Genomic DNA, 24,172 nt, shown 5'->3' on the forward strand with positions numbered 1-24,172 from the left:
AGGAGAGAAGCCCAAGCAAGACGTGCCCCGAGGAGCGTCTTGCCACATGTCAGCACTCGGTCTGACTGAGCGCCTCCAGGAGAGAGGCCCAAGAAAGACGCGCCCTGAGGAGCGTCTTGCCACATGTCAACACTGGGTCTGACTGAGCGCCTCCAGGAGAGAGGCCCAAGCAAGACGCGCCTGGAGGAGCGTTTTGCCACATATCAACACTGGGTCTGACAGAGGGCCTCAAGGGGAGAGGCCCAAGCAAGATGCACCCCGAGGAGCATCTTGCCACATATGGGTCATCTTGCCACATTGGGCTGCCACAATGGGTCTGACTGAGGGCCTCCAGGAGAGAAGCCCAAGCAAGAAGCGCCCCGAGGAGCGTCTTGCCACATGTCAGCACTCGGTCTTACTGTGCGCCTCCAGGAGAGAGGCCCAAATGAGACGCGCCCCGAGGAGCGTCTTGCCACATGTCAACAATGGGTCTGACTGAGGGCCTCCAGGAGAGAAGCCCAAGCAAGACGCTCCCCGAGGAGCGTCTTGCCACATGTCAGCACTCGGTCTGACTGAGCGCCTCCAGGAGAGAGGCCCAAGCAAGACGCGCCCCGAGGAGCGTCTTGCCACATGTGAACACTGGGTCTGACTGAGCGCCTCCAGGAGAGAGGCCCAAGCAAGACGCGCCCCGAGGAGCATCTTGACACATGTCTCCTCTGGGTCTGACTGAGCGCCTCCATTAGAGAAGCCCCAGCAAGACGCGCCCCGAGGAGCATCTTGCCACATGTCAACACTGGGTCTGACTGAGAACCTCAAGGAGAGAGGCCCAAGCAAGACGCGCCCCGAGGAGCGTCTTGCCACATGTCACTACTCGGTCTGACTGAGCGCCTCCAGGAGGGAGGTCCATGCAAGACGCGCCCCGAGGAGCGTCTTGCCACATGTCACTACTCGGTCTGACTGAGCGCCTCCAGGAGAGAGGCCCAAGCAAGACGTGCCCCGAGGAGCGTCTTGCCACATGTCAACAATGGGTCTGACTGAGGGCTTCCAGGAGAGAAGCCCAAAGCAAGACGCGCACCGAGGAGCGTCTTGCCACATGTCAACACTGGGTCTGATTGAGGGCCCCCAGGAGAGAGTCCCAAATAAGACGCGCCCCGAGGAGCGTCTTGCCACATGTCAACACTGGGTCTGACTGAGGGCCTCCAGGAGAGAAGCCCAAGCAAGATGCGCCCCGAGGAGCGTCTTGCCACATGTCAGCACTCGGTCTGACTGAGCGCCTCCAGGAGAGAGGCCCAAGCAAGACACGCCCCGAGGAGCGTCTTGCCACATGTGAACACTGGGTCTAATTGAGCGCCTCCAGGAGAGAGGCCCAAGCAAGACGCGCCCCGAGGAGCGTCTTGCCACATGTCACTACTCGGTCTGACTGAGCGCCTCCAGGAGAGAGGTCCAAGCAACACGCGCCCCGAGGAGCGTCTTGCCACATGTCACCACTGGGTCTGACTGAGTGCCTCCATGAGAGAAGCCCCAGCAAGACGCGCCCCGAGGAGCGTCTTACCACATGTCACTACTCGGTCTGACTGAGCGCCTCCAGGAGAGAGGCCCAAGCAAGACGTGCCCCGAGGAGCGTCTTGCCACATGTCAACAATGGGTCTGACTGAGGGCCTCCAGGAGAGAAGCCCAAGCAAGAAGCGCCACGAGGAGCGTCTTGCCACATGTCAACACTGGGTCTGACTGAGCGCCTCCAGGAGAGAGGCCCAAGCAAGACACGCCCCGAGGAGCGTCTTGACACATGTAAACACTGGGTCTGACTGAGGGCCTCCATGAGAGAAGCCCAAGCAAGACGTGCCCCAAGGAGAGTCTTGCCACATGTCAACACTGGGTCTGACAGAGGGCATCCAGGAGAGAGGCCCAAGCAATACGCGCCCCGAGGAGCGTCTTGCCACATGTAAACAATGGGTCTGACTGAGGGCCTCCAGGAGAGAAGCCAAAGCAAGACGCGCCCCAAGGAGCTTCTATCCACATGTCAACAATGGGTCTTACTGAGGGCCTCCATGAGAGAAGCCCAAGCAAGACGCGCCCCGGGGAGTGTCTGGCCACATGTCAACACTGTGTCTGACTGAGCGCCTCCAGGAGAGAGGCCCAAGCGAGACGCGCCCCGAGGAGCGTCTTGCCACGTGTCAACACTGGGTCTGACTTAGCGCCTCCAGGAGAGAGGCCCAAGCAAGATTCGCCCCGAGGAGCGTCTTGCCACGTGTCACCACTGGGTCTGACTGATCGCGTCCAGGAGGGAGGTCCAAGCAAGACGCGCCCCGAGGAGCGTCTTGCCACATGTCACTACTCGGTCTGACTGAGCGCCTCCAGGAGAGAGGCCCAAGCAAGACGCGCCCCGAGGAGCGTCTTGCCAAATGTCACTACTCGGTCTGACTGAGCGCCTCCAGGAGGGAGGTCCAAGCAAGACGCGCCCCGAGGAGCGTCTTGCCACATGTCACTACTCGGTCTGACTGAGCGCCTCCAGGAGAGAGGCCCAAGCAAGACGTGCCCCGAGGAGCATCTTGCCACATGTCAACAATGGGTCTGACTGAGGGCCTCCAGGAGAGAAGCCCAAGCAAGACGCGCCCGGAGGAGCGTCTTGCCACATGTCAACACTGGGTCTGACTGAGCGCCTCCAGGAGAGAGGCCCAAGCAAGACACGCCCCGAGGAGCGTCTTGACACATGTCAACACTGGGTCGGACTGAGGGCCTCCATGAGAGAAGCCCAAGCAAGATGCGCCCCGAGGAGAGTCTTGCCACACGTCAACACTCGGTCTGACAGAGGGCATTCAGGAGAGAGGCCCAAGCAATACGCGCCCCGAGGAGCGTCTTGCCACATGTCACCACTGGGTCTGAATGAGCGCCTCCAGGAGAGAGGCCCAACCAAGACGCGCCCCGAGGAGTGTCTTGCCACATGCCAACACTGGGTCTGACTGAGCGCCTCCAGGAGAGAGGCCCAAGCAAGACGCGCCCCGAGGAGCGTCTTGCCACGTGTCAACACTGGGTCTGACAGAGGGCCTCCAGGAGAGAGGCCCAAGCAAGATGCGCCCCGAGGAGCGTCTTGCCACATGTCACCTCTGGTTCTGACTGAGCGCCTCCAGGAGAGAGGCCCAAGCAAGACGCGCCCCGAGGAGGGTCTTGTCACATGTCAACACTGGGTCTGTCTGAGCGCCTCCAGGAGAGAGGCCCAAGCAAGACGCGCCCCGAGGAGCGTCTTGCCACATGTGAAAACTGGGTCTGACTGAGCGCCTTCAGGAGAGAGGCCCAAGCAAGACGCGCCCGGAGGAGCGTCTTGCAACATGTCAGCACTCGGTCTGACTGAGCGCCTCCACGAGAGAGGCCCAAGCAAGACACGCCCCGAGGAGGGTCTTGACAGATGTCTCCTCTGGGTCTGACTGAGCGCCTCCAGGAGAGAGGCCCAAGCAAGACGTGCCCCGACAAGCATCTTGCCACATGTCAACACTGGGTCTGACTGAGTGCCTCCATGAGAGAAGCCCCAGCAAGACGCGCCCCGAGGAGCGTCTTGCCACATGTCAACACTGGGTCTGACTGAGCACCTCCAGGAGAGAGGCCCCAGCAAGACGCGCCCCGAGGAGCGTCTTGCCACTTGTCAACACTGGGTCTGACTGAGCGCCTCCAGGAGAGAGGCCCGAGGAGCGTCTTGCCACATGTCACCTCTGGGTCTGACTGAGCGCCTCCAGGAGAGAGGCGCAAGCTAGAAACGCCCGAGGAGCGTTTTGACACATGTCAACACTGGGTTTGACTGAGCACCTCCAGGAGAGAGGCCCCAGCAAGACGCGCCCCGAGGAGCGTCTTGCCACATATCAGCACTCGGTCTGACTGAGCGCCTCAAGGAGAGAGGCCCAAGCAAGAAGCGCCCCGATGAGCTTCTTGCCACATGTCAACAATGGGTCTGACTGAGGGCCTCCAGGAGAGAAGCCCAAGCAAGACGCGCCCCGAGGAGCGTCTTGCCACATGTCAACACTGGGTCTAATTGAGCGCCTCCAGGAGAGAGGTCCAAGCAACACGCGCACCAAGGAGTGTCTTGCCACATGTCAACACTGGGTCTGACGGAGTGCCTCCATGAGAGAAGCCCCAGCAAGATGCGCCCCGAGGAGCGTCTTGCCACATGTCACTACTCGGTCTGACTGAGCGCCTCCAGGAGAGAGGCCCAAGCAAGAGGTGCCCCGAGGAGCGTCTTGCCACATGTCAACAATGGGTCTGACTGAGGGCCTCCAGGAGAGAAGCCCAAGCAAGAAGCACCCAGAGGAGCGTCTTGCCACATGTCACTACTCATTCTGACTGAGCGCCTCCAGGAGAGAGGCCCAAGCAAGACGCGCCCCGAGGAGCGTCTTGCCACGTGTCAACACTGGGTCTGATTGAGGGCCTTCTGGAGAGAGGCCCAAGCAAGACGCGCCCCGAGGAGCGTCTTGCCACATGTCACCACTTGGTCTTACTGAGCGCCTCCAGGAGAGAGGTCCAAGCAACACGCGCCCCGAGGAGCGTCTTGCCACATGTCACCACTGGGTCTGACTGAGTGCCTCCATGAGAGAAGCCCCAGCAAGACGCGCCCCGAGGAGCGTCTTACCACATGTCACTACTCGGTCTGACTGAGCGCCTCCAGGAGAGAGGCCCAAGCAACACGCGCCCCGAGGAGCGTCAGGCCACATGTCACTACTCATTCTGACTGAGCGCCTCCAGGAGAGAGGCCCAAGCAAGACGCGCCCCGAGGAGCATCTTGCCACGTGTCAACACTGGGTCTGATTGAGGGCCTTCTGGAGAGAGGCCCAAGCAAGACGCGGCCCGAGGAGCGTCTTGACACATGTCAACACTGGGTCTGACAGAGGGCCTCCAGGAGAGAGGCCCAAGCAAGACGCGCCCCGAGGAGTGTCTTGCCACATGTCACCACTGGGTCTGACTGAGCGCCTCCAGGGGAGAGGCCCAAGCAAGACGCGCCCCGAGGAGCGTCAGGCCACATGTAAACAATGGGTCTGACTGAGGGCCTCCAGGAGAGAAGCCCAAGCAACACGCGGCCCGAGGAGCGTCTTGCCACATGTCAGCACTCGGTCTGACTGAGCGCCTCCAGGAGATAGGCCAAAGCAAGACGCGCTCCGAGGAGCGTCTTGACACATGTCAACACTGGGTTTGACTGAGCGCCTCCAGGAGAGAGGCCCAAGCAACACGCGCCCCGAGGAGCGTCTTGCCACATGTGAACACTGGGTCTAATTGAGCGCCTCCAGGAGAGAGGCCCAAGCAAGACGCGCCCCGAGGAGCGTCTTGCCACATGTCACTACTCGTTCTGACTGAGCGCCTCCAGGAGAGAGGTCCAAGCAACACGCGCCCCGAGGAGCGTCTTGCCACATGTCACCACTGGGTCTGACTGAGTGCCTCCATGAGAGAAGCCCCAGCAAGACGCGCCCCGAGGAGCGTCTTACCACATGTCACTACTCGGTCTGACTGAGCGCCTCCAGGAGAGAGGCCCAAGCAAGACGTGCCCCGATGAGCGTCTTGCCACATGTCAACAATGGGTCTGACTGAGGGCCTCCAGGAGAGAAGCCCAAGCAAGAAGCGCCCCGAGGAGCGTCTTGCCACATGTCAACACTGGGTCTGACTGAGCGCCTCCAGGAGAGATGCCCAAGCAAGACACGCCCCGAGGAGCGTCTTGACACATGTAAACACTGGGTCTGACTGAGGGCCTCCATGAGAAAAGCCCAAGCAAGACGCGCCCCAAGGAGAGTCTTGCCACATGTCAACACTGGGTCTGACAGAGGGCATCCAGGAGAGAGGCCCAAGCAATACGCTCCCCGAGGAGCGTCTTGCCACATGTAAACAATGGGTCTGACTGAGGGCCTCCAGGAGAGAAGCCAAAGCAAGACGCGCCCCAAGGAGCTTCTATCCACATGTCAACAATGGGTCTTACTGAGGGCCTCCATGAGAGAAGCCCAAGCAAGACGCGCCCCGAGGAGTGTCTGGCCACGTGTCAACACTGTGTCTGACTGAGCGCCTCCAGGAGAGAGGCCCAAGCGAGACGCGCCCCGAGGAGCGTCTTGCCACGTGTCAACACTGGGTCTGACTTAGCGCCTCCAGGAGAGAGGCCCAAGCAAGATGCGCCCCGAGGAGAATCTTGCCACGTGTCACCACTGGGTCTGACTGAGCGCGTCCAGGAGGGAGGTCCAAGCAAGACGCGTCCTGAGGAGCGTCTTGCCACATGTCACTACTCGGTCTGACTGAGCGCCTCCAGGAGAGAGGCCCAAGCAAGACGCGCCCCGAGGAGCGTCTTGCCAAATGTCACTACTCGGTCTGACTGAGCGCCTCCAGGAGGGAGGTCCAAGCAAGACGCGCCCCGAGGAGCGTCTTGCCACATGTCACTACTCGGTCTGACTGAGCGCCTCCAGGAGAGAGGCCCAAGCAAGACGTGCCCCGAGGAGCGTCTTGCCACATGTCAACAATGGGTCTGACTGAGGGCCTCCAGGAGAGAAGTCCAAGCAAGACGCGCCCGGAGGAGCGTCTTGCCACATGTCAACACTGGGTCTGACTGAGCGCCTCCAGGAGAGAGGCCCAAGCAAGACACGCCCCGAGGAGCGTCTTGACACATGTCAACACTGGGTCGGACTGAGGGCCTCCTTGAGAGAAGCCCAAGCAAGATGCGCCCCGAGGAGAGTCTTGCCACACGTCAACACTCGGTCTGACAGAGGGCATTCAGGAGAGAGGCCCAAGCAATACGCGACCCGAGGAGCGTCTTGCCACATCTCACCACTGGGTCTGAATGAGCGCCTCCAGGAGAGAGGCCCAAGCAAGACGCGCCCCGAGGAGCGTCTTGCGACATGTCAACACTGGGTCTGACTGAGCACCTCCAGGAGAGAGGCCCAAGCAAGACGCGCCCCGAGGAGCGTCTTGCCACATGTCACCTCTGGTTCTGACTGAGCGCCTCCAGGAGAGAGGCCCAAGCAAGACGCGCCCCGAGGAGCGTCTTGCCACATGTCAACAATGGGTCTGACTGAGGGCCTCCAGGAGAGAAGCCCAAGCAACACGCGGCCCGAGGAGCGTCTTGCCACATGTCAGCACTCGGTCTGACTGAGCGCCTCCAGGAGAGAGGCCAAAGCAAGACGCGCCCCGAGGAGCGTCTTGACACATGTCAACACTGGGTCTGACAGAGGGCCTCCAGGAGAGAGGCCAAAGCAAGACGCGCCCCGAGAAGTGTCTTGCCACATGTCACCACTTGGTCTGACTGAGCGCCTCCAGGAGAGAGGCCCAAGCAACACGCGCCCCGAGGAGCGTCAGGCCACATGTCACTACTCATTCTGACTGAGCGCCTCCAGGAGAGAGGCCCAAGCAAGACGCGCCCCGAGGAGCGTCTTGCCACGTGTCAACACTGGGTCTGATTGAGGGCCTTCTGGAGAGAGGCCCAAGCAAGACGCGGCCCGAGGAGCGTCTTGACACATGTCAACACTGGGTCTGACAGAGGGCCTCCAGGAGAGAGGCCCAAGCAAGACGCGCCCCGAGGAGTGTCTTGCCACATGTCACCACTGGGTCTGACTGAGCGCCTCCAGGGGAGAGGCCCAAGCAAGACGCGCCCCGAGGAGCGTCAGGCCACATGTAAACAATGGGTCTGACTGAGGGCCTCCAGGAGAGAAGCCCAAGCAACACGCGGCCCGAGGAGCGTCTTGCCACATGTCAGCACTCGGTCTGACTGAGCGCCTCCAGGAGATAGGCCAAAGCAAGACGCGCCCCGAGGAGCGTCTTGACACATGTCAACACTGGGTTTGACTGAGCGCCTCCAGGAGAGAGGCCCAAGCAACACGCGCCCCGAGGAGCGTCAGGCCACATGTCACTACTCATTCTGACTGAGCGCCTCCAGGAGAGAGGCCCAAGCAAGACGCGCCCCGAGGAGCGTCTTGCCACGTGTCAACACTGGGTCTGATTGAGGGCCTTCTGGAGAGAGGCCCAAGCAAGACACGCCCCGAGGAGCGTCTTGCCACATGTCACCACTTGGTCTGACTGAGCGCCACCAGGAGAGAGGCCCAAGCAACACGCGCCCCGAGGAGCGTCAGGCCACATGTCACTACTCAGTCTGACTGAGCGCCTCCAGGAGAGAGGCCCAAGCAAGACGCGCCCCGAGGAGCGTCTTGCCACATGTCAAGAATGGGTCTTACTGAGGGCCTCCAGGAGAGAAGCCCAAGCAAGACGCGCCCCGAGGAGCTTCTTGCCACATGTCAGCACTCGGTCTGACTGAGCGCCTCCTGGAGGCGCTCAGTCAGACCCAGAGGTGACATGTGGCAAGACGCTCCTCGGGCCTTTCTCCTGGAGGCGCTCAGTCAGACCCAGTGTTGGCATGTGTCAAGACCCTCCTTGGGGCGCGTCTTGCTTGGGCCTCTCTCCTGGAGGCGCTCAGTCAGACCGAGTGCTGACATGTTGCAAGACGCTCCTCGGGGCGCGTCTTGCTTGGGCCTTTCTCCTGGAGGCCCTCTGTCAGACCCAGTGTTGACATCTGTCAAGACGCTCCTCGGGGCGCGTCTTGCTTGGGCTTCTCTCCTGGAGGCCCTCAGTCATACCCATTGTTGTCATGTTGCAAGACGCTCCTCGGGGCGCGTGTTGCTTTGGCCTCTCTCCTGGAGGCGCTCAGTCAGACCGAGTGCTGACATGTGGAAAGACGCTCCTCAGGGCGCGTCTTGCTTGGGCTTCTCTCCTGGAGGCGCTCAGAAAGACCCAGTGTTGACATGTGACAAGTCTCTCCTCGGGGCGTGTCTTGCTTGGGCCTCTCTCCTGGAGGCGCTCAGTCAGACCCAGTGTTGACATGTGGCAAGACGATCCTCGGGGCGTGTCTTGCTTGGGCCTCTCTCCTGGAGGCCCTCTGTCAGACCCAGTGTTGACATGTGGCAAGACGCTCCTCAGGGCGCGTCTTGCTTGGGCCTCTCTCCTGGAGGCCCTCTGTCAGACCCAGTGTTGGCATGTGGCAAGACGCTCCTCAGGGCGCGTCTTGGTTGGGCCTCTCTCCTGGAGGCGCTCAGTCAGACCCATTGTGACATGTGGCAAGCCCTCAGTCAGACCCATTGTTGACATGTGGCAAGACGCTCCTCGGGGCACGTCTTGCTTGGGCCTCTCTCCTGGAGGCGCTCAAACAGACCGAGTAGTGACATGTGACAATTCTCTCCTCGGGGCGCGTCTTGCTTGGGCCTCTCTCCTGGAGGCGCTCAGTCAGACCCAGTGCTGACATGTGGCAAGACGCTCCTCGGGGCGCGTCTTGCTTGGGCCTCTCTCCTGGAGGCGCTCAGTCAGACCCAGTGTTGACATGTGGCAAGACGCTCCTCAGGGCGCGTCTTGCTTGGGCCTCTCTCCTGGAGGCCCTCTGTCAGACCCAGTGTTGGCATGTGGCAAGACGCTCCTCAGGGCGCGTCTTGGATGGGCCTCTCTCCTGGAGGCGCTCAGTCAGACCCATTGTGACATGTGGCAAGCCCTCAGTCAGACCCATTGTTGACATGTGGCAAGACGCTCCTCGGGGCACGTCTTGCTTGGGCCTCTCTCCTGGAGGCGCTCAAACAGACCGAGTAGTGACATGTGACAAGTCTCTCCTCGGGGCGCATCTTGCTTGGGCCTCTCTCCTGGAGGCGCTCAGTCAGACCCAGTGCTGACATGTGGCAAGACGCTCCTCGGGGCGCGTCTTGCTTGGGCCTCTCTCCTGGAGGCGCTCAGTCAGACCCAGTGTTGACATGTGGCAAGACGCTCCTCGGGGCGCGTCTTGCTTGGGCCTCTCTCCTGGAGGCGCTCAGTCAGACCCAGTGTTGACATGTGGCAAGACGCTACTCGGGGCGCGTATTGCTTGGGCCTCTCTCCTGAATGCCCTCTGTCAGACCGACTGTTGACATGTGGCAAGACTCTCCTCGGGGCGCATCTTGCTTGGGCTTCTCTCATGGAGGCCCTCAGTCCGACCCAGTGTTGACATGTGTCAAGACGCTCCTCGGGGCGTGTCTTGCTTGGGATTCTCTCCTGGAGGCCCTCAGTCAGATCCATTGTTGACATGTGGCAAGACGCTCCTCGGGGCACGTCTTGCTTGGGCCTCTCTCCTGGAGGCGCTCAGTCAGACCGAATAGTGACATGTGGCAAGACGCTCCTCGGGGCGCGTCTTGCTTGGACCTCTCTCCTGGAGGCGCTCAGTCAGACCGATTAGTGACATTTGGCAAGACGCTCCTCGGGGCGCGTCTTGCTTGGACCTCTCTCCTGGAGGCGCTCAGTTAGACCGAGTAGTGACATGTGGCAAGACGCTCCTCGGGGCGCGTCTTGCTGGGGCCTCTCTCCTGGAGGTGCTCAATCAGACCCAGTGGTGACACGTGGCAAGACGCTCCTCTGGGCGCGTCTTGCTTGGGCCTCTCTCCTGGAGGAGCTCAGTCAGACCCAGTGGTGACACGTGGCAAGACGCTCCTCGGGGCGCATCTTGCTTGGGCCTCTCTTCTGGAGGCGCTAAGTCAGACCCAGTGTTGACACGTGGCAAGACGCTCCTCGGGGCGCGTATTGCTTGGGCCTCTCTCCTGGATGCCCTCTGTCAGACCCAGTGTTGACATGTGTCAAGACGCTCCTCGGGGCGTGTCTTGCTTGGGCCTCTCTCCTGGAGGCGCTCAGTCAGACCCAGAGGAGACATATGGCAAGACACTCCTCGGGGCACGTCTTGCTTGGGCCTCTCTCCTGGAGGCGCTCAGTCAGACCGAGTAGTGACATGTGGCAAGACGCTCCTCGGGGCGCGTCTTGCTGGGGCTTCTCTCAAGGAGGCACTCAGTCAGACCAAGTGTTGACATGTGGCAAGACGCTCCTCGGGGCGCGTGTTGCTTGGACCTCTCTCCTGGAGGCGCTAAATTAGACCCAGTGTTGACATGTGGAAAGACGCTCCTCGGGGCGCGTCTTGCTTGGGCTTCTCTCCTGGAGGCCCTCAGTCAGACCCATTGTTGACATGTGGCAAGAAGCTCCTCGGGGCTCTTCTTGCTTGGGCCTCTCTCCTGGAGGCGCTCAGTCAGACCGAGTGCTGACATGTGGCAAGACGCTCCTCGGGGCGTGTCTTGCTTGGGCCTCTCTCCTGGAGGCGCTCAGTCAGACCCAGAGGAGACATATGGCAAGACACTCCTCGGGGCACGTCTTGCTTGGGCCTCTCTCCTGGAGGCGCTCAGTCAGACCGAGTAGTGACATGTGGCAAGACGCTCCTCGGGGCGCGTCTTGCTGGGGCTTCTCTCAAGGAGGCACTCAGTCAGACCAAGTGTTGACATGTGGCAAGACGCTCCTCGGGGCGCGTGTTGCTTGGACCTCTCTCCTGGAGGCGCTAAATTAGACCCAGTGTTGATATGTGGAAAGACGCTCCTCGGGGCGCGTCTTGCTTGGGCTTCTCTCCTGGAGGCCCTCAGTCAGACCCATTGTTGACATGTGGCAAGAAGCTCCTCGGGGCTCTTCTTGCTTGGGCCTCTCTCCTGGAGGCGCTCAGTCAGACCGAGTGCTGACATGTGGCAAGACGCTCCTCGGGGCGCGTCTTGCTGGGGCCTCTCTCCTGGAGGCGCTCAGTCAAACCCAGTGTTGACATGTGTCAAGACGCTCCTTGGGCGTTTCTTGCTTGCGCCTCTCCTGGAGGCGCTCAGTCAGACCCAGAGGTGACATGTGGCAAGACGCTCCTCGGGCCTCTCTCCTGGAGGCGCTCAGTCAGACCCAGTGTTGGCATGTGTCAAGACCCTCCTTGGGCCGCGTCTTGCTTGGGCCTCTCTCCTGGAGGCGCTCAGTCAGACCGAGTGCTGACATGTTGCAAGACGCTCCTCGGGGCGCGTCTTGCTTGGGCCTTTCTCCTGGAGGCCCTCTGTCAGACCCAGTGTTGACATCTGTCAAGACGCTCCTCGGGGCGCGTCTTGCTTGGGCTTCTCTCCTGGAGGCCCTCAGTCATACCCATTGTTGTCATGTGGCAAGACGCTCCTCGGGGCGCGTCTTGCTTTGGCCTCTCTCCTGGAGGCGCTCAGTCAGACCGAGTGCTGACATGTGGAAAGACGCTCCTCAGGGCGCGTCTTGCTTGGGCTTCTCTCCTGGAGGCGCTCAGAAAGACCCAGTGTTGACATGTGACAAGTCTCTCCTCGGGGCGTGTCTTGCTTGGGCCTCTCTCCTGGAGGCGCTCAGTCAGACCCAGTGTTGACATGTGGCAAGACGCTCCTCGGGGCGTGTCTTGCTTGGGCCTCTCTCCTGGGGGCCCTCTGTCAGACCCAGTGTTGACATGTGGCAAGACGCTCCTCAGGTCGCGTCTTGCTTGGGCCTCTCTCCTGGAGGCCCTCTGTCAGACCCAGTGTTGGCATGTGGCAAGACGCTCCTCAGGGCGCGTCTTGGTTGGGCCTCTCTCCTGGAGGCGCTCAGTCAGACCCATTGTGACATGTGGCAAGCCCTCAGTCAGAACCATTGTTGACATGTGGCAAGACGCTCCTCGGGGCACGTCTTGCTTGGGCCTCTCTCCTGGAGGCGCTCAAACAGACCGAGTAGTGACATGTGGCAAGACGCTCCTCGGGGCACGTCTTGCTGGTGCTTCTCTCATGGAGGCACTCAGTCAGACCCAGTGTTGACATGTGGCAAGACGCTCCTCGGGGCGTGTCTTGCTTGGACCTCTCTCCCTGAGACGCTCAGTCAGACCCAGTGTTGACATTTGGCAAGACAGTCCTCGGGGCGCGTCTTGCTTGGGCTTCTCTCATGGAGGCCCTCTGTCAGACCCAGTGTTGACATGTGTCAAGACGCTCCTCGGGGCGCGTCTTGCTGTGGCTTCTCTCATGGAGGCACTCAGTCAGACCCAGTGTTGACATGTGGCAAGATGCTCGTCGGGGCACGTCTTGCTTGGGCCTCTCTCCTGGAGGCGCTCAGTCAGACTGAGTAGTGACATGTGGCCTGACGCTCCTCGGGGCGCTTGTTGCTTGGGCCTCTCTCCTGGAGGCGCTCAGTCAGACCAAGTGGTGACATGTGGCAAGACACTCCTCGGGGCGCGTCTTGCTTGGGCATCTCTCCTGGAGGCGCTCAGTCAGACCGAGTGCTGACATGTGTCAAGATGCTCCTCGGGGCGCGTCTTGCTTGGGCTTCTCTCCTGGAGGCCCTCAGTCATACCCATTGTTGACACGTGGCAAGACGCTCCTCGGGGGGCGTATTGCTTGGGCCTCTCTCCTGGATGCCCTCTGTCAGACCCAGTGTTGACATAAGGCAAGACGCTCCTCGGGGCGCGTCTTGCTGGGGCCTCTCTCCTGGAGGTGCTCAATCAAACCCAGTGGTGACACGTGGCAAGACGCTCCTCTGGGCGCGTCTTGCTCGGGCCTCTCTCCTGGAGGAGCTCAGTCAGACCCAGTGGTGACACGTGGCAAGACGCTCCTCGGGGCGCATCTTGCTTGGGCCTCTCTTCTGGAGGCGCTAAGTAAGACCCAGTGTTGACACGTGGCAAGACGCTCCTCGGGGCGCGTATTGCTTGGGCCTCTCTCCTGGATGCCCTCTGTCAGACCCAGTGTTGACATCTGTCAAGACGCTCCTCGGGGCGCGTCTTGCTTGGGCTTCTCTCCTGGAGGCCCTCAGTCATACCCATTGTTGTCATGTGGCAAGACGCTCCTCGGGGCGCGTCTTGCTTTGGCCTCTCTCCTGGAGGCGCTCAGTCAGACCGAGTGCTGACATGTGGAAAGACGCTCCTCAGGGCGCGTCTTGCTTGGGCTTCTCTCCTGGAGGCGCTCAGAAAGACCCAGTGTTGACATGTGACAAGTCTCTCCTCGGGGCGTGTCTTGCTTGGGCCTCTCTCCTGGAGGCGCTCAGTCAGACCCAGTGTTGACATGTGGCAAGACGCTCCTCGGGGCGTGTCTTGCTTGGGCCTCTCTCCTGGAGGCCCTCTGTCAGACCCAGTGTTGACATGTGGCAAGACGCTCCTCAGGGCGCGTCTTGCTTGGGCCTCTCTCCTGGAGGCCCTCTGTCAGACCCAGTGTTGGCATGTGGCAAGACGCTCCTCAGGGCGCGTCTTGGTTGGGCCTCTCTCCTGGAGGCGCTCAGTCAGACCCATTGTGACATGTGGCAAGCCCTCAGTCAGACCCATTGTTGACATGTGGCAAGACGCTCCTAGGGGCACGTCTTGCTTGGGCCTCTCTCCTGGAGGCGCTCAAACAGACCGAGTAGTGACATGTGACAAGTCTCTCCTCGGGGCGCGTCTTGCTTGGGCCTCTCTCCTGGAGGCGCTCAGTCAGACCCAGTGCTGACATGTGGCAAGACGTTCCTCGGGGCGCGTCTTGCTTGGGCCTCTCTCCTGGAGGCGCTCAGTCAGACCCAGTGTTGACATGTGGCAAGAGGCTCCTCGGGGCGCGTCTTGCTTGGGCCTCTCTCCTGGAGGCGCTCATTCAGACCCAGTGGTGACATGTGGCAAGACGCTCCTCGGGGCGCGTATTGCTTGGGCCTCTCTCCTGAATGCCCTCTGTCAGACCGACTGTTGACATGTGGCAAGACTCTCCTCGGGGCGCATCTTGCTTGGGCTTCTCTCATGGAGGCCCTCAGTCCGACCCAGTGTTGACATGTGTCAAGACGCTCCTCGGGGCGTGTCTTGCTTGGGATTCTCTCCTGGAGGCCCTCAGTCAGATCCATTGTTGACATGTGGCAAGACGCTCCTCGGGGCACGTCTTGCTTGGGCCTCTCTCCTGGAGGCGCTCAGTCAGACCGAATAGTGACATGTGGCAAGACGCTCCTCGGGGCGCGTCTTGCTTGGACCTCTCTCCTGGAGGCGCTCAGTCAGACCGATTAGTGACATTTGGCAAGACGCTCCTCGGGGCGCGTCTTGCTTGGACCTCTCTCCTGGAGGCGCTCAGTTAGACCGAGTAGTGACATGTGGCAAGACGCTCCTCGGTGCGCGTCTTGCTTGGGCCTCTCTCCTGGAGGCGCTCAGTCAGACCGAGTGCTGACATAAGGCAAGACGCTCCTCGGGGCGCGTCTTGCTGGGGCCTCTCTCCTGGAGGTGCTCAATCAGACCCAGTGGTGACACGTGGCAAGACGCTCCTCGGGGCGCATCTTGCTTGGGCCTCTCTTCTGGAGGCGCTAAGTCAGACCCAGTGTTGACACGTGGCAAGACGCTCCTCGGGGCGCGTATTGCTTGGGCCTCTCTCCTGGATGCCCTCTGTCAGACCCAGTGTTGACATGTGGCAAGACTCTCCTCGGGGCGCGTCTTGCTTGGGCTTCTCTCATGGAGGCCCTAAGTCAGACCCATTGTTGACATGTGTCAAGACGCTCCTCGGGGCGTGTCTTGCTTGGGCCTCTCTCCTGGAGGCGCTCAGTCAGACCCAGTGTTGACATGTGGCAAGACGCTCCTCGGGGCGCTTCTTGCTTGGGCTTCTCTCCTGGAGGCGCTCAGTCAGACCCAGAGGAGACATATGGCAAGACACTCCTCGGGGCACGTCTTGCTTGGGCCTCTCTCCTGGAGGCGCTCAGTCAGACCGAGTAGTGACATGTGGCAAGACGCTCCTCGGGGCGCGTCTTGCTGGGGCTTCTCTCAAGGAGGCACTCAGTCAGACCCAGTGTTGACATGTGGCAAGACGCTCCTCGGGGCGCGTGTTGCTTGGACCTCTCTCCTGGAGGCGCTAAATTAGACCCAGTGTTGACACGTGGCAAGACGCTCCTCGGGGCGCGTCTTGCTTGGGCTTCTCTCCTGGAGGCCCTCAGTCAGACCCATTGTTGACATGTGGCAAGAAGCTCCTCGGGGCTCTTCTTGCTTGGGCCTCTCTCCTGGAGGCGCTCAGTCAGACCGAGTGCTGACATGTGGCAAGACGCTCCTCGGGGCGCGTCTTGCTGGGGCCTCTCTGCTGGAGGCGCTCAGTCAAACCCAGTGTTGACATGTGTCAAGACGCTCCTCGTGCGTTTCTTGCTTGCGCCTCTCTCCTGGAGGCGCTCAGTCAGACCCAGAGGTGACATGTGGCAAGACGCTCCTCGGGCCTCTCTCCTGGAGGCGCTCAGTCAGACCCAGTGTTGGCATGTGTCAAGACCCTCCTTGGGGCGCGTCTTGTTTGGGCCTCTCTCCTGGAGGCGCTCAGTAAGACCGAGTGCTGACATGTTGCAAGACGCTCCCCGGGGCGCGTCTTGCTTGGGCCTTTCTCCTGGAGGCCCTCTGTGAGACCCAGTGTTGACATCTGTCAAGACGCTCCTCGGGGCGCGTCTTGCTTGGGCTTCTCTCCTGGAGGCCCTCAGTCATACCCTTTGTTGTCATGTGGCAAGACGCTCCTCGGGGCGCGTCTTGCTTTGGCCTCTCTCCTGGAGGCGCTCAGTCAGACCGAGTGCTGACATGTGGAAAGACGCTCCTCAGGGCGCGTCTTGCTTGGGCTTCTCTCCTGGAGGCGCTCAGAAAGACCCAGTGTTGACATGTGACAAGTCTCTCCTCGGGGCGTGTCTTGCTTGGGCCTCTCTCCTGGAGGCGCTCAGTCAGACCCAGTGTTGACATGTGGCAAGACGCTCCTCGGGGCGTGTCTTGCTTGGGCCTCTCTCCTGGAGGCCCTCTGTCAGACCCAGTGTTGACATGTGGCAAGACGCTCCTCAGGGCGCGTCTTGCTTGGGCCTCTCTCCTGGAGGCCCTCTGTCAGACCCAGTGTTGGCATGTGGCAAGACGCTCCTCAGGGCGCGTCTTGGTTGGGCCTCTCTCCTGGAGGCGCTCAGTCAGACCCATTGTGACATGTGGCAAGCCCTCAGTCAGACCCATTGTTGACATGTGGCAAGACGCTCCTAGGGGCACGTCTTGCTTGGGCCTCTCTCCTGGAGGCGCTCAAACAGACCGAGTAGTGACATGTGACAAGTCTCTCCTCGGGGCGCGTCTTGCTTGGGCCTCTCTCCTGGAGGCGCTCAGTCAGACCCAGTGCTGACATGTGGCAAGACGCTCCTCGGGGCGCGTCTTGCTTGGGCCTCTCTCCTGGAGGCGCTCAGTCAGACCCAGTGTTGACATGTGGCAAGAGGCTCCTCGGGGCGCGTCTTGCTTGGGCCTCTCTCCTGGAGGCGCTCATTCAGACCCAGTGGTGACATGTGGCAAGACGCTCCTCGGGGCGCGTATTGCTTGGGCCTCTCTCCTGAATGCCCTCTGTCAGACCGACTGTTGACATGTGGCAAGACTCTCCTCGGGGCGCATCTTGCTTGGGCTTCTCTCATGGAGGCCCTCAGTCCGACCCAGTGTTGACATGTGTCAAGACGCTCCTCGGGGCGTGTCTTGCTTGGGATTCTCTCCTGGAGGCCCTCAGTCAGATCCATTGTTGACATGTGGCAAGACGCTCCTCGGGGCACGTCTTGCTTGGGCCTCTCTCCTGGAGGCGCTCAGTCAGACCGAATAGTGACATGTGGCAAGACGCTCCTCGGGGCGCGTCTTGCTTGGACCTCTCTCCTGGAGGCGCTCAGTCAGACCGATTAGTGACATTTGGCAAGACGCTCCTCGGGGCGCGTCTTGCTTGGACCTCTCTCCTGGAGGCGCTCAGTTAGACCGAGTAGTGACATGTGGCAAGACGCTCCTCGGTGCGCGTCTTGCTTGGGCCTCTCTCCTGGAGGCGCTCAGTCAGACCGAGTGCTGACATAAGGCAAGACGCTCCTCGGGGCGCGTCTTGCTGGGGCCTCTCTCCTGGAGGTGCTCAATCAGACCCAGTGGTGACACGTGGCAAGACGCTCCTCGGGGCGCATCTTGCTTGGGCCTCTCTTCTGGAGGCGCTAAGTCAGACCCAGTGTTGACACGTGGCAAGACGCTCCTCGGGGCGCGTATTGCTTGGGCCTCTCTCCTGGATGCCCTCTGTCAGACCCAGTGTTGACATGTGGCAAGACTCTCCTCGGGGCGCGTCTTGCTTGGGCTTCTCTCATGGAGGCCCTAAGTCAGACCCATTGTTGACATGTGTCAAGACGCTCCTCGGGGCGTGTCTTGCTTGGGCCTCTCTCCTGGAGGCGCTCAGTCAGACCCAGTGTTGACATGTGGCAAGACGCTCCTCGGGGCGCTTCTTGCTTGGGCTTCTCTCCTGGAGGCGCTCAGTCAGACCCAGAGGAGACATATGGCAAGACACTCCTCGGGGCACGTCTTGCTTGGGCCTCTCTCCTGGAGGCGCTCAGTCAGACCGAGTAGTGACATGTGGCAAGACGCTCCTCGGGGCGCGTCTTGCTGGGGCTTCTCTCAAGGAGGCACTCAGTCAGACCCAGTGTTGACATGTGGCAAGACGCTCCTCGGGGCGCGTGTTGCTTGGACCTCTCTCCTGGAGGCGCTAAATTAGACCCAGTGTTGACACGTGGCAAGACGCTCCTCGGGGCGCGTCTTGCTTGGGCTTCTCTCCTGGAGGCCCTCAGTCAGACCCATTGTTGACATGTGGCAAGAAGCTCCTCGGGGCTCTTCTTGCTTGGGCCTCTCTCCTGGAGGCGCTCAGTCAGACCGAGTGCTGACATGTGGCAAGACGCTCCTCGGGGCGCGTCTTGCTGGGGCCTCTCTCCTGGAGGCGCTCAGTCAAACCCAGTGTTGACATGTGTCAAGACGCTCCTCGTGCGTTTCTTGCTTGCGCCTCTCTCCTGGAGGCGCTCAGTCAGACCCAGAGGTGACATGTGGCAAGACGCTCCTCGGGCCTCTCTCCTGGAGGCGCTCAGTCAGACCCAGTGTTGGCATGTGTCAAGACCCTCCTTGGGGCGCGTCTTGTTTGGGCCTCTCTCCTGGAGGCGCTCAGTAAGACCGAGTGCTGACATGTTGCAAGACGCTCCCCGGGGCGCGTCTTGCTTGGGCCTTTCTCCTGGAGGCCCTCTGTGAGACCCAGTGTTGACATCTGTCAAGACGCTCCTCGGGGCGCGTCTTGCTTGGGCTTCTCTCCTGGAGGCCCTCAGTCATACCCTTTGTTGTCATGTGGCAAGACGCTCCTCGGGGCGCGTCTTGCTTTGGCCTCTCTCCTGGAGGCGCTCAGTCAGACCGAGTGCTGACATGTGGAAAGACGCTCCTCAGGGCGCGTCTTGCTTGGGCTTCTCTCCTGGAGGCGCTCAGAAAGACCCAGTGTTGACATGTGACAAGTCTCTCCTCGGGGCGTGTCTTGCTTGGGCCTCTCTCCTGGAGGCGCTCAGTCAGACCCAGTGTTGACATGTGGCAAGACGCTCCTCGGGGCGTGTCTTGCTTGGGCCTCTCTCCTGGAGGCCCTCTGTCAGACCCAGTGTTGACATGTGGCAAGACGCTCCTCAGGGCGCGTCTTGCTTGGGCCTCTCTCCTGGAGGCCCTCTGTCAGACCCAGTGTTGGCATGTGGCAAGACGCTCCTCAGGGCGCGTCTTGGTTGGGCCTCTCTCCTGGAGGCGCTCAGTCAGACCCATTGTGACATGTGGCAAGCCCTCAGTCAGACCCATTGTTGACATGTGGCAAGACGCTCCTCGGAGCACGTCTTGCTTGGGCCTCTCTCCTGGAGGCGCTCAAACAGACCGAGTAGTGACATGTGGCAAGACGCTCCTCGGGGCACGTCTTATGGTGCTTCTCTCATGGAGGCACTCAGTCAGACCCAGTGTTGACATGTGGCAAGACGCTCCTCGGGGCGCGTCTTGCTTGGACCTCTCTCCCTGAGACGCTCAGTCAGACCCAGTGTTGACATTTGGCAAGACAGTCCTCGGGGCGCGTCTTGCTTGGGCCTCTCTCATGGAGGCCCTCTGTCAGACCCAGTGTTGACATGTGTCAAGACGCTCCTCGGGGCGCGTCTTGCTGTGGCTTCTCTCATGGAGGCACTCAGTCAGACCCAGTGTTGACATGTGGCAAGATGCTCGTCGGGGCACGTCTTGCTTGGGCCTCTCTCCTGGAGGCGCTCAGTCAGACTGAGTAGTGACATGTGGCCTGACGCTCCTCGGGGCGCTTGTTGCTTGGGCCTTTCTCCTGGAGGCGCTCAGTCAGACCAAGTGGTGACATGTGGCAAGACACTCCTCGGGGCGCGTCTTGCTTGGGCCTCTCTCCTGGAGGCGCTCAGTCAGACCGAGTGCTGACATGTGTCAAGACGCTCCTCGGGGCGCGTCTTGCTTGGGCTTCTCTTCTGGAGGCCCTCAGTCATACCCATTGTTGACACGTGGCAAGATGCTCCTCGGGGCGCGTATTGCTTGGGCCTCTCTCCTGGATGCCCTCTGTCAGACCCAGTGTTGACATAAGGCAAGACGCTCCTCGGGGCGCGTCTTGCTGGGGCCTCTCTCCTGGAGGTGCTCAATCAGACCCAGTGGTGACACGTGGCAAGACGCTCCTCTGGGCGCGTCTTGCTTGGGCCTCTCTCCTGGAGGAGCTCAGTCAGACCCAGTGGTGACACGTGGCAAGACGCTCCTCGGGGCGCATCTTGCTTGGGCCTCTCTTCTGGAGGCGCTAAGTCAGACCCAGTGTTGACACGTGGCAAGACGCTCCTCGGGGCGCGTATTGCTTGGGCCTCTCTCCTGGATGCCCTCTGTCAGACCCAGTGTTGACATGTGGCAAGACTCTCCTCGGGGCGCGTCTTGCTTGGGCTTCTCTCATGGAGGCCCTAAGTCAGACCCATTGTTGACATGTGTCAAGACGCTCCTCGGGGCGTGTCTTGCTTGGGCCTCTCTCCTGGAGGCGCTCAGTCAGACCCAGTGTTGACATGTGGCAAGACGCTCCTCGGGGCGCTTCTTGCTTGGGCTTCTCTCCTGGAGGCGCTCAGTCAGACCCAGAGGAGACATATGGCAAGACACTCCTCGGGGCACGTCTTGCTTGGGCCTCTCTCCTGGAGGCGCTCAGTCAGACCGAGTAGTGACATGTGGCAAGACGCTCCTCGGGGCGCGTCTTGCTGGGGCTTCTCTCAAGGAGGCACTCAGTCAGACCCAGTGTTGACATGTGGCAAGACGCTCCTCGGGGCGCGTGTTGCTTGGACCTCTCTCCTGGAGGCGCTAAATTAGACCCAGTGTTGACATGTGGCAAGACGCTCCTCGGGGCGCGTCTTGCTTGGGCTTCTCTCCTGGAGGCCCTCAGTCAGACCCATTGTTGACATGTGGCAAGAAGCTCCTCGGGGCTCTTCTTGCTTGGGCCTCTCTCCTGGAGGCGCTCAGTCAGACCGAGTGCTGACATGTGGCAAGACGCTCCTCGGGGCGCGTCTTGCTGGGGCCTCTCTCCTGGAGGCGCTCAGTCAAACCCAGTGTTGACATGTGTCAAGACGCTCCTCGGGCGTTTCTTGCTTGCGCCTCTCTCCTGGAGGCGCTCAGTCAGACCCAGAGGTGACATGTGGCAAGACGCTCCTCGGGCCTCTCTCCTGGAGGCGCTCAGTCAGACCCAGTGTTGGCATGTGTCAAGACCCTCCTTGGGGCGCGTCTTGCTTGGGCCTCTCTCCTGGAGGCGCTCAGTCAGACCGAGTGCTGACATGTTGCAAGACGCTCCTCGGGGCGCGTCTTGCTTGGGCCTTTCTCCTGGAGGCCCTCTGTCAGACCCAGTGTTGACATCTGTCAAGACGCTCCTCGGGGCGCGTCTTGCTTGGGCTTCTCTCCTGGAGGCCCTCAGTCATACCCATTGTTGTCATGTGGCAAGACGCTCCTCGGGGCGCGTCTTGCTTTGGCCTCTCTCCTGGAGGCGCTCAGTCAGACCGAGTGCTGACATGTGGAAAGACGCTCCTCAGGGCGCGTCTTGCTTGGGCTTCTCTCCTGGAGGCGCTCAGTCAGACCCAGTGTTGACATGTGGCAAGACGCTCCTCGGGGCGCGTCTTGCTTGGGCCTCTCTCCTGGAGGTTCTCAGTCAGACCCAGTGTTGACATGTGGCAAGACGCTCCTCGGGGCGTGTCTTGCTTGGGCCTCTCTCCTGGAGGCCCTCTGTCAGACCCAGTGTTGACATGTGGCAAGACGCTCCTCAGGGCGCGTCTTGCTTGGGCCTCTCTCCTGGAGGCCCTCTGTCAGACCCAGTGTTGGCATGTGGCAAGAGGCTCCTCAGGGCGCGTCTTGGTTGGGCCTCTCTCCTGGAGGCGCTCAGTCAGACCCATTGTGACATGTGGCAAGCCCTCAGTCAGACCCATTGTTGGCATGTGGCAAGACGCTCCTCGGGGCACGTCTTGCTTGGGCCTCTCTCCTGGAGGCGCTCAAACAGACCGAGTAGTGACATGTGGCAAGACGCTCCTCGGGGCACGTCTTGCTGGTGCTTCTCTCATGGAGGCACTCAGTCAGACCCAGTGTTGACATGTGGCAAGACGCTCCTCGGGGCGCGTCTTGCTTGGACCTCTCTCCCTGAGACGCTCAGTCAGACCCAGTGTTGACATTTGGCAAGACAGTCCTCGGGGCGCGTCTTGCTTGGGCCTCTCTCATGGAGGCCCTCTGTCAGACCCAGTGTTGACATGTGTCAAGACGCTCCTCGGGGCGCGTCTTGCTGTGGCTTCTCTCATGGAGGCACTCAGTCAGACCCAGTGTTGACATGTGGCAAGATGCTCGTCGGGGCACGTCTTGCTTGGGCCTCTCTCCTGGAGGCGCTCAGTCAGACTGAGTAGTGACATGTGGCCTGACGCTCCTCGGGGCGCTTGTTGCTTGGGCCTCTCTCCTGGAGGCGCTCAGTCAGACCAAGTGGTGACATGTGGCAAGACACTCCTCGGGGCGCGTCTTGCTTGGGCCTCTCTCCTGGAGGCGCTCAGTCAGACCGAGTGCTGACATGTGTCAAGACGCTCCTCGGGGCGCGTCTTGCTTGGGCTTCTCTCCTGGAGGCCCTCAGTCATACCCATTGTTGAAATGTGGCAAGACGCTCCTCGGGGCGCGTCTTGCTTTGGCCTCTCTCCTGGAGGCGCTTAGTCAGACCGAGTGCTGACATGTGGAAAGACGCTCCTCGGGGCGCGTCTTGCTTGGGCTTCTCTCCTGGAGGCGCTCAGAAAGACCCAGTGTTGATATGTGACAAGTCTCTTCTCGGGGCGCGTCTTGCTTGGGCCTCTCTCCTGGAGGCGCTCAGTTAGACCCAGAGGTGATATGTGGCAAGACACTCCTCGGGGCGCGTCTTGCTTGGGCCTCTCTCCTGGAGGCCCTCTGTCAGACCCAGTGTTGGCATGTGGCAAGACGCTCCTCAGGGCGCGTCTTGGTTGGGCCTCTCTCCTGGAGGTTCTCAGTCAGACCCAGTGTTGACATGTGGCAAGACGCTCCTCGGGGCGTGTCTTGCTTGGGCCTCTCTCCTGGAGGCCCTCTGTCAGACCCAGTGTTGACATGTGGCAAGACGCTCCTCAGGGCGCGTCTTGCTTGGGCCTCTCTCCTGGAGGCCCTCTGTCAGACCCAGTGTTGGCATGTGGCAAGAGGCTCCTCAGGGCGCGTCTTGGTTGGGCCTCTCTCCTGGAGGCGCTCAGTCACACCCATTGTGACATGTGGCAAGCCCTCAGTCAGACCCATTGTTGACATGTGGCAAGACGCTCCTCGGGGCACGTCTTGCTTGGGCCTCTCTCCTGGAGGCGCTCAAACAGACCGAGTAGTGACATGTGGCAAGACGCTCCTCGGGGCACGTCTTGCTGGTGCTTCTCTCATGGAGGCACTCAGTCAGACCCAGTGTTGACATGTGGCAAGACGCTCCTCGGGGCGCGTCTTGCTTGGACCTCTCTCCCTGAGACGCTCAGTCAGACCCAGTGTTGACATTTGGCAAAACAGTCCTCGGGGCGCGTCTTGCTTGGGCTTCTCTCCTGGAGGCCCTCAGTCATACCCATTGTTGACATGTGGCAAGACGCTCCTCGGGGCGCGTCTTGCTTTGGCGTCTCTCCTGGAGGCGCTTAGTCAGACCGAGTGCTGACATGTGGAAAGACGCTCCTCGGGGCGCGTCTTGCTTGGGCTTCTCTCCTGGAGGCGCTCAGAAAGACCCAGTGTTGATATGTGACAAGTCTCTCCTCAGGGCGCGTCTTGGTTGGGCCTCTCTCCTGGAGGCGCTCAGTCAGACCCATTGTGACATGTGGCAAGACGCTCCTCGGGGCGCGTATTGCTTGGGCCTCTCTCCTGGATGCCCTCTGTCAGACCGAGTGTTGACATGTGGCAAGACTCTCCTCGGGGTGCGTCTTGCTTGGGCTTACCTCATGGAGAACCTCAGTCAGACCCAGTGTTGACATGTGTCAAGACGCTCCTCGGGGCGTGTCTTGCTTGGGCCTCTCTCCTGGAGGCGCTCAGTCAGACCCAGTGTTGACATGTGGCAAGACGCTCCTCGGGGCTCGTCTTGCTTGGGCTTCTCTCCTGGAGGCCCTCAGTCAGACCCATTGTTGACATGTGGCAAGA

The sequence above is a fragment of the Nothobranchius furzeri genome, chromosome 17 (genome assembly GCF_043380555.1).
Source record: "Nothobranchius furzeri strain GRZ-AD chromosome 17, NfurGRZ-RIMD1, whole genome shotgun sequence".
NCBI lineage: Eukaryota > Metazoa > Chordata > Actinopteri > Cyprinodontiformes > Nothobranchiidae > Nothobranchius > Nothobranchius furzeri.